Source organism: Myxine glutinosa, chromosome 2 (genome assembly GCF_964187855.1).
Source record: "Myxine glutinosa chromosome 2, kmMyxGlut1.1, whole genome shotgun sequence".
NCBI classification, from domain to species: domain Eukaryota; kingdom Metazoa; phylum Chordata; class Myxini; order Myxiniformes; family Myxinidae; genus Myxine; species Myxine glutinosa.
This window is the reverse complement of record NC_136262.1, coordinates 110,238,480-110,258,375: the sequence shown is the minus strand read 5'-3', so window position 1 is coordinate 110,258,375 and position 19,896 is coordinate 110,238,480. Positions and strand designations below refer to the sequence as shown.

Sequence of the window (19,896 nt, the reverse complement as noted above, 5' to 3'; positions counted from 1 at the left end):
CAAAATCACAAATACAGTGTACGTGAAACACAAATACAGCGTACGTGAAATCACAAATACAGTGTACGCGAAATCACAAATACAGTGTACGTGAAATCACAAATACAGTGTACGTGAAATCACAAATACAGTGTACGAGAAATCACAAATACAGTGTACCTGAAATGACAAATACAATGTACGTGAAATCACAAATACAGTTCATGTGAAATCATAAATACAGTTTATGTGAATTCACAAATACAGTTTATGTGAAATCACAAATACAGTGTACGTGAGATCACAAATACAGCGTACGAGAAATTACAAATACAGCGTACGCGAAATCACAAATACAGCGTACAAGAAATCACAAATACAGCGTACGCGAAATCACAAATACAGCGTACGCAAAATCACAAATACAGCGTACGCGAAATCACAAATACAGCGTACGAGAAATCACAAATACAGCGTACGAGAAATCACAAATACAGCGTACACGAAATCACAAATACAGCGGACGCGAAATCACAAATACAGCGTACGAGAAATCACAAATACAGCGTACGGGAAATCACAAATACAGCGTACGAGAAATCACAAATACAGCGTACGAGAAATCACAAATACAGCGTACGAGAAATCACAAATACAGCGTATGAGAAATCACAAATACAGCGTACGCGAAATCACAAATACAGCGTATGCAAAATCACAAATACAGCGTACGCGAAATCACAAATACAGCATACGCGAAATCACAAATACAGCGTACGCGAAATCACAAATACAGTGTACGAGAAATCACAAATACAGCGTATGAGAAATCACAAACACAGCATACGCGAAATCACAAATACAGCGTACACGAAATCACAAATACAGCGGACGCGAAATCACAAATACAGCGTACGAGAAATCACAAATACAGCGTACGCGAAATCACAAATACAGCATATGAGAAATCACAAATACAGTGTACGGGAAATCACAAATACAGCGTACGAGAAATCACAAATACAGCGTACGAGAAATCACAAATACAGCGTACGAGAAATCACAAATACAGCGTACGAGAAATCACAAATACAGCGTATGCGAAATCACAAATACAGCGTACGAGAAATCACAAATACAGCGTACGAGAAATCACAAATACAGCGTACGTGAAATCACAAATCCAGCATACGAGAAATCACAAATACAGCATACGTGAAATCACAAATACAGTGCATGTCAAATAACAAATGCAGTGTACGTGAAATCACAAATGCAGTGTACGTGAAATCACAAATACAGTTTACGTGAAATCACAAATACAGTGTACGTGTAATCACAAATACAGTGTACATGAAATCACAAATACAGTTTAAGTGAAATCACAAATACAGTGTACGAGAAATCACAAATACAGTGTACGTGAAATCACAAATACAGTTTATGTGAAATCACAAATACAGTGTACGAGAAATCACAAATACAGTGTACGTGAAATCACAAATACCGTTTACGTGAAATCACAAATGCAGTGTACGTGAAATCACAAATGCAGTGTACGCGAAATCACAAATACAGTGTACGCTAAATCACAAATACAGTGTACGCTAAGTCACAAATACAGAGTACGCTAAATCACAAATACAGCGTACGTGAAATCACAAATACAGTGTACATGAAATCACAAATATGGTGCACGCGAAATCACAAATACAGTTCATGTGAAATCATAAATACAGTTTATGTGAAATCACAAATACAGTTTATCTGAAATCACAAATACAGTGTACGTGAGATCACAAATACAGTGTACGAGAAATCACAAATACAGCGTACGCGAAATCACAAATACAGCGTACGAGAAATCACAAATACAGCGTACGAGAAATCACAAATACAGCGTACGAGAAATCACAAATACAGCGTCCGAGAAATCACAAATACAGCGTACGCGAAATCACAAATACAGCGTACGAGAAATCACAAATACAGCGTATGCGAAATCACAAATACAGTGTACGCGAAATCACAAATACAGCATATGCGAAATCACAAATACAGCGTACGCGAAATCACAAATACAGCGTACGCGAAATCACAAATACAGCGAACGCAAAATCACAAATACAGCGTACGAGAAATCACAAATACAGCGTATGAGAAATCACAAATACAGCGAACGAGAAATCACAAATACAGTGTACGCGAAATCACAAATACAGCGTACGAGAAATCACAAATACAGCGTACGAGAAATCACAAATACAGCATACGCGAAATCACAAATACAGCGTACAAGAAATCACAAATACAGCATACGTGAAATCACAAATACAGTGCACGTCAAATAACAAATGCAGTGTACGTGAAATCACAAATGCAGTGGACGTGAAATCACAAATACAGTTTACGTGAAATCACAAATACAGTGTACGTGAAATCACAAATACAGTGTACGTGTAATCACAAATACAGTGTACATGAAATCACAAATACAGTTTATGTGAAATCACAAATACAGTGTACGAGAAATCACAAATACAGTGTACGTGAAATCACAAATACAGTTTATGTGAAATCACAAATACAGTGTATGAGAAATCACAAATACCGTGTACGTGAAATCACAAATACCGTTAACGTGAAATCACAAATGCAGTGTACGTGAAATCACAAATGCAGTGTACGCGAAATCACAAATACAGTGTACGCTAAATCACAAATACAGTGTACGCTAAATCACAAATACAGAGTACGCTAAATCACAAATACAGCGTACGCGAAATCACAAATACAGTGTACATGAAATCACAAATACGGTGCACGCGAAATCACAAATACAGTTCATGTGAAATCATAAATACAGTTTATCTGAAATCACAAATACAGTGTACGTGAGATCACAAATACAGCGTACGAGAAATCACAAATACAGTTTATCTGAAATCACAAATACAGTGTACGTGAGATCACAAATACAGCGTACGAGAAATCACAAATACAGCGTACGCGAAATCACAAATACAGCGTACGAGAAATCACAAATACAGCGTACGCGAAATCACAAATACAGCGTACGAGAAATCACAAATACAGCGTACGCGAAATCACAAATACAGCGTATGAGAAATCACAAATACAGCGTATGAGAAATCACAAATACAGCGTACGCGAAATCACAAATACAGCGTACGTGAAATCACAAATACAGCGTACGCGAAATCACAAATACAGCGTACGAGAAATCACAAATACAGCGTACGAGAAATCACAAATACAGCGTACGAGAAATCACAAATACAGCGTACGAGAAATCACAAATACAGCATAGGAGAAATCACAAATACAGCGTATGAGAAATCACAAATACAGCGTACGCGAAATCACAAATACAGCGTACGCGAAATCACAAATACAGCGTACGTGAAATCACAAATACAGCGTATGCGAAATCACAAATACAGCGTACGAGAAATCACAAATACAGCGTACGAGAAATCACAAATACAGCGTACGAGAAATCACAAATACAGCGTACGAGAAATCACAAATACAGCATAGGAGAAATCACAAATACAGCGTACGAGAAATCACAAATACAGCGTACGAGAAATCACAAATACAGCGTACGAGAAATCACAAATACAGTGGATGAGAAATCACAAATACAGCGTACGCGAAATCACAAATACAGCATACGAGAAATCACAAATACAGCGGACGCGAAATCACAAATACAGCGTATGCGAAATCACAAATACAGCGTATGAGAAATCACAAATACAGCATACGTGAAATCACAAATACAGTGCACGTCAAATAACAAATGCAGTGTACGTGAAATCACAAATGCAGTGTACGTGAAATCACAAATACAGTTTACGTGAAATCACAAATACAGTGTACATGAAATCACAAATACAGTTTATGTGAAATCACAAATACAGTGTACGAGAAATCACAAATACAGTGTACGTGAAATCACAAATACAGTGTACATGAAATCACAAATACAGTTTATGTGAAATCACAAATACAGTGTACGAGAAATCACAAATACAGTGTACGTGAAATCACAAATACAGTTTATGTGAAATCACAAATACAGTGTACGAGAAATCACAAATACAATGTACATGAAATCACAAATACCGTTTACGTGAAATCACAAATGCAGTGTACGTGAAATCACAAATGCAGTTTACGCGAAATCACAAATACAGTGTACGCTAAATCACAAATACAGTGTACGCTAAATCACAAATACAGAGTATGCTAAATCACAAATACAGCGTACGCGAAATCACAAATACGGTGCGCGCGAAATCACAAATACAGTGTACGTGAGATCACAAATACAGCGTACGAGAAATCACAAATACAGCTTACGTAAAATCACAAATGCAGTGCACGTCAAATAACAAATGCAGTGTACGTGAAATCACAAATGCAGTGTACGTGAAATCACAAATACAGTTTACGTGAAATCACAAATACAGTGTACGTGTAATCACAAATACAGTGTACATGAAATCACAAATACAGTTTATGTGAAATCACAAATACAGTGTACGAGAAATCACAAATACAGTGCACGTGTAATGACAAATACAGTGTACATGAAATCACAAATACAGTTTACGTGTAATCACAAATACAGTGTACATGAAATCACAAATACAGTTTACGTGAAATCACAAATACAGTGTACGTGTAATCACAAATACAGTGTACATGAAATCACAAATACAGTTTACGTGAAATCACAAATACAGTGTACGTGTAATCACAAATACGGTTTACGTTCATTATTGGTACTCACGTTTAAATACGGGATGTTTTTATCTTAATTGTAAACTAATGAAAAAATTAGAGGTGGGGGCCTTTGCACCCCCTGCCCTCCCAAACTCCGCCGGTGGCTCTTGCACATCCTCTGTCTTGGAAATCCGCCAACAACACTGCATTACAAAAAAGTGCAAAAGTCTATCCCTCCTTTTCTCTAAAAACCTCATGTCAGATCATCAATTTCATTTCAGACCAGGTCACTCCACCTTGGACATGCTGCTTCACACGCCAAACAAGGGATGGAGGCCCTCAATATCAGACATGAGATCAGAACAATCTCGCTGGACACAATATATATAATTATGAAGATGAATCAATGAACCAGACACCCGACCCAAAAGCAAACCCATACCCATTGAGCAGAACCTACCATATATATATATATATATATATATATATATATATACTAGCTTGGCTCGGCTCGCTGCGCTCGCCTCACCAAGCGTCGTTACTGAGGAACGGGCTTATTTTAGCTGAGGATAATGATTGTACCTGAGTTGCTGTGTTGTCATGATTTTCACCAATCATAATACAAACAATTACTTTGCACAAATGTATTTGTTGTGTTTGTGATATTACATTTTTATCGGCAATTTAGGTTGAATGTTTTTTTTTTCAAGAAAGAACCCCTCAGCACATACATAGGGGAGGGGTAGGTGCAGAATGGAAGTTTGGGACGATTACACCTCACCACCACGTAATTCAAAACACCTCACCACCAAGTAATTCAAAACACCTCAACACCACATCATTCAAAACACCTCACCACCAAGTAATTCAAAACATCTCACCATCACGTAATTCAAAACACCTCACCACCATGTAATTCAAAACACCTCACCACCATGTAATTCAAAACACCTCAACACCACATAATTCAAAACACCTCACCACCACGTAATTCAAAACATCTCACCATCACGTAATTCAAAACACCTCACCACCATGTAATTCAAAACACCTCACCACCAAGTAATTTAAAACACCTCACAGCCATAAAACACGTAATAAAAACACCTCACCACCACGAAATAAAAAACATCTCACCACCACGAAATTGAAAACACACCACCACGTAATTCAAAACACCTCATCACCAACTAATTCAAAACACCTCACCACCACATAATTCAAAATACCTCACCACCACGTGATTCAAAACCACCACAACGTCATTAAAAACACTTCACAACCACGGAAACAAAAGTTTGAGGGAGTCGTTAAGTGACAACAGACAGTGCCCAGATATGTAGATATATATATAGATGATCGTACCTGAGTTGCCCTTTTGTCATGGTTTACAGCAATCATAATTCAAACATTTATTTTGCACAAATGTATTTGTGATATACGTGATATCACATTTTATAAACAATTGAAGTTGAAAAAAAAAAATTCCGAAAAAAAAAAATTGGAATTTTTTTTTCAAACAAAATACTCTTAGGACATACCGACGGGAGAGATAAGGGGCATACCAGAAGTTTGGTACGATTTCACAAGAGTTTGAGAAAGTAGTTCAGTGACAAGACAAGACAACACAACATAGACACTGCACAGATATATAAATAGGCTCGCTGCGCTCGCCTCACCAAGCGTCGATACTGAGGAACGGGCTTATTTTATCTGAGGCTAATGACTGTACCTGAGTTGCTGTGTTGTCATGATTTTCACCAATCATAATACAAACAATTACTTTGCACAAATGTATTTGTTGTGTTTGTGATATTACATTTTTATAGGCAATTTAGGTTGAATGTGTTTTTTTTTCAAGAAAGAACCCCTCAGCACATACATAGGGGAGGGGCAGGTGCACACTGGAAGTTTGGGACGATTACACCTCACCACCACGTAATTCAAAACACCTCACCACCAAGTAATTCAAAACACCTCACCACCAAGTAATTTAAACACCTCACCACCAAGTAATTTAAAACACCTCACAGCCATAAACCACGTAATAAAAACACCTCAACACCCCGAAATTAAAAACAACTCAAAGCCATCAAACACGTAATAAAAACACCTCACAGCCATAAAACACGTAATAAAAACACCTCACAGCCATAAAACACGTAATAAAAATACCTCACCACCACAAAATTAAAAACACCTCACAGCCATAAAACACGTAATAAAAACACATCACAGCCATAAAACACATAATAAAAACACATCACAGCCATAAAACACATAATAAAAACACATCACAGCCATAAAACACGTAATAAAAACACATCACAGCCATAAAACACATAATAAAAACACCCCACAGCCATCAAACACATAATAAAAACACATCACAGCCATAAAACACATAATAAAAACACATCACAGCCATAAAACACATAATAAAAACACATCACAGCCATAAAACACGTAATAAAAACACATCACAGCCATAAAACACATAATAAAAACACCCCACAGCCATCAAACACATAATAAAAACACCCCACAGCCATCAAACACGTAATAAAAACACCTCACAGCCATAAAACACGTAATAAAAATACTTCACCACCACAAAATTAAAAACACCTCACAGCCATAAAACACGTAATAAAAACACATCACAGCCATAAAACACGTAATAAAAACACCTCACATCCATAAAACACGTAATAAAAACACCCCACAGCCATAAAACACGTAATAAAAATACTTCACCACCACAAAATTAAAAACACCTCACAGCCATAAAACACGTAATAAAAACACCTCACATCCATAAAACACGTAATAAAAACACATCACAGCCATAAAACACGTAATAAAAACACCTCACATCCATAAAACACGTAATAAAAACACATCACAGCCATAAAACACGTAATAAAAACACCTCACCACCACGAAATTAAAAACACCTCACAGCCATAAAACAGGTAATAAAAACACATCACAGCCATAAAACACGTAATAAAAACACCTCACCACCACGAAATTAAAAACACCTCACAGCCATAAAACACGTAATAAAAACACATCACAGCCATAAAACACGTAATAAAAACACATCACAGCCATAAAACACGTAATAAAAACAGCTCACCACCACGAAACTAAAAACACCTCATAGCCATAAAACACGTAATAAAAACACCTCACCACCACGAAATTAAAAACACCTCACAGCCATAAAACACGTAATAAAAACACATCACAGCCATAAAACACATAATAAAAACACATCACAGCCATAAAACACGTAATAAAAACACCTCACCACCACGAAATTAAAAACACCTCACAGCCATAAAACACGTAATAAATATCTCACCACCACGAAATTAAAAACACCTCACAGCCATAAAACACATAATAAAAACACATTACAGCCATAAAACACGTAATAAAAACACCTCACCACCACGAAATTAAAAACACCTCACAGCCATAAAACACGTAATAAAAACACCTCACAGCCATAAACACGTCATAAAAACACCTCACAGCCATAAAACACGTAATAAAAACACCTCACCACCACGAAATTAAAAACACCTCACAGCCATAAAACACGTAATAAATATCTCACCACCACGAAATTAAAAACACCTCACAGCCATAAAACACGCAATAAAAACACACCACAAAATTAAAAACACCTCACAGCCATAAAACACGTAATAAAAACACCTCACAGCCATAAAACACGTAATAAAAATACTTCACCACCACAAAATTAAAAACACCTCACAGCCATAAAACACGTAATAAAAACACCTCACAGCCATAAAACACGTAATAAAAACACCTCACCACCACGAAATTAAAAACACCTCACAGCCATAAAACACGTAATAAATATCTCACCACCACGAAATTAAAAACACCTCACAGCCATAAAACACGCAATAAAAACACACCACAAAATTAAAAACACCTCACAGTCATAAAACACGTAATAAAAACACCTCACAGCCATAAAACACGTAAAAAACACCTCAGCCACGAAATTAAAAACACCTCACCACCACGTCATTTAAAACACCTCACCACCACGTAATTATAAATACCTCACCACTATGTAAATCAAAACACCTCACCACCATGTGATTTAAAAACACCTCACCACCACATCATTCAAAATACCTCACCACCACGTGATTCAAAACCACCACGTGATTCAAAACCACCACAACGTTATTAAAAACACTTCACAACCACGGAAACAAAAGTTTGAGGGAGTCGTTAAGTGACAACACAAACACTGCCCAGATGTGTAGATATAGAGATAAATGACTATACCCGAGTTGCCGTTTTGTCATGGTTTAAACCAATCATAATTTAAACAATTATTTTGCACAAATGTATTTGTAATATACGTGATATCATATTTTATAAACAATTGAAGTTGAAATTTTTTTTTTTTACAAAAAAAATCCCCCCCCAAAAAAAAATATTGGAGAATTTTTCAAAAAAATACCCTTAGGACATACCGACGGGAGAGATATGTGCATACCAGAAGTTTGGTACGATTTCACAAAAGTTTGAGAAAGTAGTTCAGTGACAAGACAACACAGGACAACACAGACGCTGCACAGATATATATATATCTGTGCATATATATATTTGATATATATTTGATATATATATGTATATATATGTATATATATATATATATATATATATATATATATATATATATATATATATATATATATATATATATATATATATATATTTGATATATATAAAAAAACCCACCTTTAGAGGCCATTTTTCCCCGCAAGCGGGGGTTGGCCTTTTTCGGGAACTGTGGTTGTTGTTGTTTTTTCGGTCCCCTTTTTGAAGCAATGTTTTACGGCCGGATGCCCTTCCTGACGCCAACCCTTTTTGCCGCCTTTAACGACAAGCAGGGAATTACCAGTGAACTGGTACTCAATTTTGCCGACCTCGGAAGGATGACAGGCTGAGTCAACCCCCCTGGCGTTAATTCAGCGATCGACCGGGATTCGAACCCAGGATCCTAGGATCCTAAGCCGGCACCCTAGCCGCTAGCCCAACACCAGGGTTTTTTTTTTAATTTTTTTTTTTTTTTTTAATATATATATTTGATATATATATTTTGATATATATAGATATATATATTTGAACTTTGTATTTGTATTTCTCTTTGCTTATATATATGTATATAAACCGCCGTTCATTACTTGATTGATTGATTGATATATCTATATATATAAAGCACAGTTTGTGTGTGTGTGTGTGTGTGTGTGTGTGTGTGTGTGTGTGTGTGTGTGTGTGTGTGTGTGTGTGTGTGTGTGTAATGTTACCGATAGACTCCTAAACGGAGAGGCTTACGTGCTTGATATTTGGCATAGACATTAGGGTGGTGCTCAAAATAATTTAAAAAAATATTTACTGGGACATGGCTTTATGTTGTTCCTTTTGTTCCAAAATGAAAAGACACCAATTATGAAAGCAATCTGATTTTATTTAGGGGTGCCACATCAGCCTTCAATCTAAAGGTGTCTACAAAACTTTTCTATATATGGATCGAAAGCAAAACCAGAAGTTTGTTTTATGAAAATCCACCCTCCACTCACTTTCTATGTATTCTAGCAAACACAAGTTAAAATAGCTGCACAAATAGCACTATATTGCTATGAAAACTCAAATTCAATGATAACAATCCAAATGTTCAGTTCATAAAATGAAGAGACACCATATCACATAATATTAAAAAACCCAAATATAATGAGAAATGTAACTCCTATTTCTGGGCCTGTTTCACCACTGTTGCCTTCTTGGCATCGGGGTACATCTTCCTGTGAGCAGCAACAACTTGGAGCAGAGCTTGCTTTTGCTCTTCATCCTTTGTAAGGAGCTTATTGTAGTCTTGTATCAATGCGACACCCCTTTCTGCCCTGTCGTTCACCACGACTAAGCCACTGGCGGCTTTCTTTGCTTCCTGAAAGCTGGTTTCTTGCTCCCATGAACCAGGATCCTTATCCATCCAATCAGTTGGGGTCCCTAGGATGCTGAAGAAATGCTTGGTGTGTTTTGTTATGAGGCCAGCGATTGACAGGGCGGTTCCTCGTTTGATAGCTGGTCTCTTTGGAGAGGGGTTTTCACCGTCATTTTTCAATGCTTCAATCATATTGATCTTGCTTTCTTTGTCAATTCTGGTGTCAAAGAATGCAAATGCCACTAGTACTGGGCTCATGTACCACGTGTGGCGGCCAAGTGCCTTCAAGACTGCCTGAGCCATCTTCTGATTGATTTATTCAAACTTTTCCAACTTCTTGAAGAGGTTAATGTCATTCAGGGGAGCCTCAATAGCTTGTGGAGCCCGAAACCAAGCCTGTACATACACAAGGCAGACAAAAATGTTGAAGGCTCGGAGTTCTCTCGCCTCTCGAAGTGTCAAGTGGAACTCTGACCGAAACATGACCACCTGTAGTGAATATAGTGCTTTTGCCATCCATCTGGCTCTGTGCATTGCTCCTGGAGCCATGATCCGGATCCATGAGGTGGGATTCCTCCCATGTAGATGACAGTCAGTTCTAGGAGTTCACGATAATCATCTCGTGGCTGCTGATCTTTCAAACACACAAGAGCAAATTCCAGAGCTTCATCCATCATGTCATTGTTCTGTGCAAACTCAGCTGCCGTATCAGGATCTGTGAATCCATTTTTTGGTTGGTGATGGGCAATGGACGGCCACTCCGCCTGAAACCGCTTAAAAAGCTGGATGTCAGGGCCTGATGAAGGACCGAAAAGAGTGGTGAAAACATCTCCCAGAATGATTTCGTGCGCATGATGGCGGCAAGCCAAATGAATTAGTTCAGTCTGTAGCTTCTTTTCAATGAGGACAGCAGCCCCTCCACGAACACCTGAATTGCTGGCCGTTGTGTCAAAAGACAAAGCCTTCACCTTGCCCACAAGGTTCCAGCTCTTCAGTGTGTCCACTACAACGGTTGCCATAGCTTCTCCTCCCCCGTCAGGTAACTTGGGAACATTCAACAGCTGCTCCATTCCATGGTACTGGTTGGACACAAGGATTGGAAGACGATCCACCTTCACATGCACAAAATCTCCAGTGACATCGGGAAGAAGCTTTCCATCCCAATGGACCACTAAAGGACCCTGCACATTATGATGAAATGCTTCTTTTATTTCGTCCATGGTTTTGCATCGATGCATCATGCGATTCCGCCGCACTGTCCATCGGTTCAGTGCCAGCTCTGCAGGATCCCATCCTACTGCTCTACAAATGGATGCCAAGTTGTGGACAGCCATTCGGTCACTTGTTTTCGTACTATCCAAAGAAGCTGCGACTTCAGGAGTGACAATGTTGATAGGCCTTCTTTTCTTGGGACGAGATATCCCACCATCAGATGATGAAGAACCAGCCTGTGCCGTGGTCTCAGAGTCAGAGTCTGAGTCTGTGACTTCCATAGCAGTAGCACCCTTCATGACCATTTCCTGTCTCTTATTTTCCTTCTCTGCCTTAGTCTTCTCCTTTTCTTCCCTTTCTTTCTTTCGCTTCGTTTTTGCTTCTAACACAGTGTCTACAGATCCCATTGAAGCCTTCCTCTCTGAGAATTGATCGTGAAGAAACTTCCTGTCCTCGGGGTTGGTGATTATGGCCTCCGAATCTGCATGCCTAAGATCAAACGTCTTCTCCAAGGAGGCCTTGAAGGATGCTTCCTTTTTCTCTTGGGTCGCACCACCCCACTTTGCACCTTTTTGGAGGCTCCTCCATTCTTCATATAGCCTCTCCAAACGATGGATGCAGTGCTGCTTCGTCGTTGTAGGTTGGTGAGCTTTTTCCCAGAACTTCACAACCTCTTCAATGGTGAGGGTTGCACTCTCCCGGGCAGTGCGATTCTCCTTCTTCAGGTGATGGAAAAACAGGACAAGAGATTGATGCACAGTCGGGAGCTTGGCACCTTTGATGGCATCTCCAGAAGTGGACCCAATGAGATACACATTATCCTGAGCCCGAGTTTGCAATGAAACACTGGTACTAGCACATGCCATATCTGCAAAATAAGCAAGAATGTGGGTAAAATCCTGTTAATTCTTACTCCACAGGGTCACTCTCTACAAAAGAGCCACAGTCAATAAGTTAGGCCTACATATTACACACTAAAAAAGCGTACCCCTGACCCTGGGAACCTGTACAAAACATGCATGAAAATTGCCCAGATAGTGATCATAGGAAGTCTCAAAACTGTATGTATAATATATTGTATATAACTATATATATAATGTATAATGTGTATTTATGTATATTTATTATTTAATGTATATTTACTATATATTTATTTTTAATATTATATTTAATGTATATATATAATTATGTATTTATTTTGTGTATATACAGCCCAAAAAATGGGAATTCCTATTTTTGCATGGGGGAAAATTCATCACTGATGTGGCACCCCTAAATATTATTGGATTCCATTCAACTTTGGTGTGGTTTCCTTTGACACCAAAAGGAACAACAATAGACCATGTCCCGGAGAGAATCTGCATTTTGATTTTTTGAAGCCCACCCTAATAGACATGGCCATTGAGCCTGGGACGAACATAGCCGAACTCAAAATATTTGACGATCCATATTTTTTATTCATATTTACCTCAGCGCATTTCAGCGCACGGAATCAACGGAATCAGAGCAGGTGGGCGCTGATTCGCTCAGAGTGATCACGTGATGACGCTATGAACGCTATGACGCTATGAACACGATGAACGCTATGACGCTATGACGCTATGAAAAAAAAAAACGCTATGACGCTATGAAACGCTATGACGCTATGAAACGCTATGACGCTATGAACGCTATGACCGATATGACGCTATGAAAAAAAAAATCGCTATGACGCTATGACGCTATGAACGATATAAATGCTATGAAGAAAAAAAAATCGCTCGCTTTACCAAGGGGCTCGCTCTCCCCCCGTTCCCCCCCCTCCCCTTTTGGTCCCCCGCCCCCCAAAAAATTTGGTTCGGGCCTCGAATCACTCCCAGACACCAATTGTTATGGCCAATAGTAAAATTGGTGTCCCAAAATTTGGGCTAAATAAATTTAGTCCCAGGTTCGAATCCCAACTCCTGACTACCAATTGTTACGGATACGGAGGACGGCTCTCCCGTTAGCAAGGGGTGATTAGCCCCTTGTCCTGTTAAGCTCGCCGTCTCCCCGTTCCTGGTACTTGTAATGCTATCCCACGGGATGGAACGGATCAGGGTTATGGGCCCAGGGTTTATCCCGAATACCTTTATCCATCCCTCCGCAGACTAGGGAGACAAGTACCGCTCGAACCCCGGTTTGGATGGTCTAGTTAGTTGCCGAGCGGTTTTTAGCAACCCGACGTTCGAGCCATTAGCATTACCAAAGACTAACCCGATTCTCAAACGTTGGCTGAGTCGCGCCACGTGCACTCAATATGGAAACCTCTAAAGCTACCGAAAGAGCATGAAGAAGTAAAACCAAAGTAGGGAATAACAAGATTTATTACTATTTATACACACTAAGCAGAAAGGAAAAGCAAGATGATTTATAAGGCAATTGAAGGAGCAGGAGACATAGTGCAATGATTAGCTTATATATGGCAGTCTTAATTAATACCCCAAGACAACATGAAAGACGGACAAACGGGCACACTTACACGGGGGAATTGATGACAGGAATCACTGGAGGGAGGAGAAGGTCCAAGCCGGTGGCAGGGCAGGAAAGGTCCGGGCAATTCCACACCGTCGAGGTCCACGTTCCGTGCTCGAAGCCAACAACAGCTGGCAGCTCCGCGTCTCCACAGCCGGCAATAGGGCCTAGAGGGTCTCGGCGTATTGCTCAGTATCAGCACCCCCTCACGTCTCGTTCTCTCTTGGCTGCCTTAGCTGGATCGCGCATCTGCCGCACCTCTCTCTCACTCTTCCTCGGACCTCAATCTTCTCCAAAAAGCTCATCTGCTCATCTCTTTGGGGAGCGTCCCGCGGCGGGTTATATAGGCCCCGCCCTTCACCCTTTGCGAACCTCCCCCAAGCGTTCTCTCTCCGCCCTCTCAAGCCAAACCCCTCGTTCTGGGTTGGATGAGCGGGGCCGACTTACTCCTCCCCTCTATGACGAGGTGGAGACCCGCCTTTCTTCTTCGTCGTTACCTCGTGCGTAATGGAGTCAAATGCAGCAAAGTGGACGGCAGATGAAAATGCAGCAAAGTGCCTAAAGAGTCAATTGCAGCAAACTGGACGGCAGATGAAAATGCAGCAAAGTGGCAAACCTGGCACTTGGAAGCTGCCATGGGGCGTCGGAATGCCTACTCTTATTTAATTCGGTGCAATGAATAGTCAAACTAGTGGGAAACACATCCTTAACCTACAGAGAATAAGGGACTAACGATTTAAAAGGATATATGGTGTCCTGTGTGTAGGTTTATGAAATTAACTAAGATGAGCTTCGACCTTTCTTTACATTACGAGGGTCAGTTACACACAACAAAACCATACTTCTCACATTCGTTACACTTTCTCAAAATCGTTACACTTCTCAAATTCGTTACACTTCTCAAATTCGTTACACTGCACCCTCCTTCCTTCAGGCCCGTTCTCGGGCCTATAAAACTTTAACTTAGTGTGACACGTAGGTGTAATTCCCTCTACAATTAACCTGACCCTGAGTGTGACAATTTTAAAACACAAATAAATATGTCCCCCTGCTGCATTGCACCCTGCCTACCAGATTTGCGCCCACAGGATAACCGAATTGCGGAATTGTTTTCAAGCTATACATTTACGGTGGGGAGCATTATTTACAGTGACGTTATTTCCTATTTACAACGCAACCCAGGACCTGTGTTTTTTTTTTCTTTTTAGGGAAACAAAAAGAAGGAAATTCCTGATGGGAGGGAGGAGACAGCACGCATTGCATCGATGCACCAGTACCAATAACACCAAAGCACCCAAACGCACCAACCAGTGCACAGTCATTACTGTTTGTAATAAACACACAAAAAAAAACAACTGGTGGTGGTCTTCTTCTTCTCTGCTGGGCCGATGTTCTTTCCGATGTCTTCTTGCTTCATGCGGCCTACTTGGAAATATAAAAAGCACAAACCGTGTTCATTTTTATTTAGGGCCACAGGGGCCAACTAAGGGTGGTCCACCTGTTTGGCATAGGTGCCACCTTACCGAGGTCCGCAAGCAATATTCCCTGGTCCCTATGGCCGGTCTCCAACAGAGGTGCCCTGCCCCAGAACCTGGGGTCCATCAAGTGGTACTTGGCTAATGAACAGCGGTCCATAAAGTGGTACATCAATGCAATGCATGCGGGTTGCGAGGGTCCTGGCACACAAGATGACCTCCGCACGCTCCCCTCGGCACCCAGTGGCGCACAGGCCCTCATGTGGGAGACAAAGGGGGGAAAAGACAGATGAGTGAGGGGTAAGGTCACAAGGGTACACTTCAATAAGGCAATGCAAGGCGAAGTGCGTACGGAGAGCGAAGTGAGAAAAGCTCGTCCCTACCGTACGTCACCCCCCCTGTCACCTACTCTACCCTTGCCCTTACCCCATATTTACAACAATCTACACATTTACAAATTCGTCACTACTGTCACGTCTTCCTCATATTTCCCCCATACCAAATTCGTTCCACAATCCCTCCAACCAAAATTTGCCATCACCCAATTCATCATCAATCCTCATAAGGAGGAAGAGATGGAACATCAGCACAATGTCACACCCACGTCATGATGCGTCTCACATTCCAAACATTTGCATCAAAATAATAAAAACATTGCATGGTGCGGAGTTACGTCACCTCAGGTGAGTGGATGTAGATGGTGCAAGGAGATTTTCATCCTAACTACTTTCTAAATGACATTAACACACTTTACACTACCCGGGGTCTTTCCCTGCCAATCCATTGGCCAACTTACACTATGGGTTCTAAAAACCAATTCCCATTGACCAAACTGTGGTGCTTCTCAATTTGGGGTCTCACTCCCCCGATTCATCTCCCGGTGCCCTTGCACAATTTCCGGGCTGGGTCGTGTAGCTCTCCCAGCAGGTCTACCCACCTGCACACCTCCACCACTGCAGTTGCCACCCGAGCTTACCTAGCTCCTCACCCTAACCTATCTAATTGGGGAAGGCCCCTCCTGGCTCTGTCACCCCTTGGTGCCCTCTGGCACTGGGCTACCCGGGTCCGTCCTCCGGATCCTCGGGCCCCATCCACAACAACCCTACCGGCTCCCAGAGCCCACCTGCGGCCTCACCTGGCCGACATCCTCACAGTGGTGGAGTGCCCAAACCAACTACACACACTAACAGGCTACATGCCCAGCCATTTCCACAACACTAATGCACCCATCCAAATACCATTCTTTCACCTCGCACCACAGATGCCAATATCCAACCACAATTTACCTGTACCCTCTACCTAACACTTACACTACCCTCCCCGGGTATTCGTGATGGGGGTCCATCCTTCCCCCATTCACACCTTCGCACCATCCACTCCACTCCACAGTTTCCACCATACTCACTCCACGACCATCCATTCCAATACTCCATATACCAGACCATTTATTCCATACAACCATTCTCCATACACCTGTCGTTGCACACCTGTGCAACCACACCTGGTGCCACCTGCACCCTCCTTCCTTCCTAGACCATTTGGTCAGCACAACTCATCACTATCACTCTCATACACTGCTCCATCCACCTGTCCAGTTGCACACCTGTGCAATCACACCTGTTCCTCACACACTTTTCACAATACACTTCTGAATACACCTCCAACACTCATACGGCATCATCTAATCTACCTGGTGCCCTGCTAAAACTCGCGCTTCCCCGTCGCCCCTTACATTATTGTGCTCCCTCGTCATTATCATCCAAACTAATCTACCTGCGTCCCCACTACCGGTATCATTGTCACTACCTAACCTTAACGTTACCTTAGGTCAATCTTTTCTAGATCCCTACACATTATCCAAACCCCCCCGGGCTAGTTTTCACTGCCATAAACCCCATAAGCCTAGTGCTCCTTTGCCCCCGCTGTGAGAGATGGCAGAGTTGCCATCCCCCCACATCGAGTATCTTCCACTATCAATTTTGCACACCAAATTCCAGCTAATTCAAAATTTGCCAATCACTACCAATCCTTTGCCAATCATCACTCTGCCAATCCTTTGCCAATCATCAAATTTTGTTTTTCTAATATCGGGGCCAAAACACTATCCTCATCATCACACGTCTACTCACTTGAGCCTCTCGGTGCGCCAATTCATCTCCAAAGCCCGGCACGCACCGAGGGCCCGATTCGGCTAAACGTCGTTCTAACCGCTAACCCGGTTAGCGTCGATGCTCCATTCGCATGCTTACACCCCGCAGCCCGTTCCTTGCTCATACATCCAGCTGTCTCCATGCTCTTTGTCATTGCACCTTCCCTGACACACCCAGGTACACTCATTCCGCTTACAGATTTTGTCACACACCTGACCACCGCACACCTTTGCACACACTCGTCATTCGCACACCTCACCAACACACCTCTTCGCGCCCCCTCCTCGGTCACCTCCTCTGTGACAACCACAGGTGTGCTCTCACTTGCACACCCAACCATGTACCTCACTACTAACTCAAGTGTGCATTCCCACACACGCTCTACCATTCCAGGTGTACATCCTTCCATTCCAGGTGTACATCCTCTCTCACCTGCCACAACCAACTCACGCTCCGTGTCACTCTTACTACTCTTACCCCCACTCTCGGTCGCGCATTCACCCTTACTCTCGACAGCGCACTCTTTCCTCATGCACCCGTCCGTTACACACCTTTCTCGCGCATCCTCTTGCGCACTCTCTCCCGTTACACCCTCCGTAACACTCACCACAGGCGTGCATGCATCCGTTACATCCTCTGTAACACTCCCCATCCCGCGCTTCCATGTGCCTCCTCGCATACGCGCTACGACCAACTCACTCTCCACAGCACACTCACTCCTCGGCGCGTACTTTTTCCTCACACACCCCAGAGTCGGACATTCTCGCACACCTCCTCTTTCGCACACCGTACCTGTTGCACACTTCACCAACGGCCTCTCACGAACACACGGATCCAAATCAACCCCCAAGCCGACTGAAGCTCCCCTCACATCATATACATTTCCACGTATATCGCCACTCACCTTGGTACCTCGTCGTCGCACCTCCTCTGCCACCTGCAAACTCTTTATTTGGTTAGTGAGCACATATTCATGATTTGAACACAGACCTTGCACATACTCCATCACTTCCTCCCTTATCTCCTTTTTTGTTTCCCTCCGTCTCTTCTTAATTTCAATCACCCCTTCTTCCACCTCCTCAAATTTTTCCTTTACCTCCTTTATTTCCCGGTGCATCTCCTCAATTTTGTCCTCTAACGCCACTTTAACCGTTTCTATGTGCGTCCTGGCCTCTCGGTCCTTCGTCTCCATTACTTCTGTCACCTCTTCCAACTTATTCGTCAACCCCTCATGTACCATCTGACATTCCTTCTGTGTCGCTATTAATTCATTTTTAATGTCTTTTTGTGTCGCTTTTAACCCCCCTATTATTGCAGTGTTCTTTTCCACTTGGTCCACGAGTTCCTTTTGTCCCACTGTCAGCTGTTCTACTCCCCTCGTCAGACCCTCTATTCCCCCTTGTAACCTAGCCGTATTATTCCTCACTTCTTTCTCCATACGCTTCTCACCTCGCTTTACCTCCTCGCGTACCCCCGAGACCTCCTCGCTTACACCTCGTCGTATCTCCTCCTTCATCTCCTCCATCTCTTTTGTAGATGCCACCCTCATCTGTCCCAATTCATCCCTCTGAGCATCCAATTTACCTTCTAACCCGATTTTCACCTCCTCTATCTGGTTCCCCATCCGTTTGATTTCCCGGGCGGATTGCTCCCCTACTTCCCGCAATTTGTCGTCCATTGTGGGTTCTAACCCCCTTAAGCCATTTTTCACCCCCTCTATCTGATTCTCCTGGGCAGCCATTCTATTTTCCACCCCCATTAACCCATTCTTCACCTCTTTTATCCCGTTGTCTAACCCCTCAAATTTACTGTCCAACCCCTTAAAATT

General features: G+C 41.8%; 1 protein-coding gene and 1 long non-coding RNA gene across 12 annotated transcripts in view; both read right to left on the bottom strand.

The window, feature by feature from the left end:
* LOC137421435 (large neutral amino acids transporter small subunit 2) overlaps window positions 1-19,896 on the bottom strand; it is a 120,539-nt gene that overhangs the window by 64,008 nt on the left and 36,635 nt on the right. For 2 of the 11 annotated variants that reach the window (XM_068107502.2, XM_078771402.1), the window contains exon 1: window positions 14,451-18,324. The exons of the other annotated variants lie outside the window; for them this stretch is intronic. The gene's annotated coding sequence lies outside the window, so the exon portion shown is untranslated. Of the gene's footprint in view, window positions 1-14,450; window positions 18,325-19,896 lie in introns of those variants that run through there. 11 annotated transcript variants of the gene reach the window in all.
* On the bottom strand, window positions 5,751-6,979 carry LOC144890631 (uncharacterized). Its single transcript, XR_013622334.1, has 3 exons — window positions 6,879-6,979; window positions 6,662-6,847; window positions 5,751-5,785 (listed from the first exon to the last, which is right to left on the bottom strand). It is a non-coding gene; the product is annotated as an uncharacterized LOC144890631 (long non-coding RNA).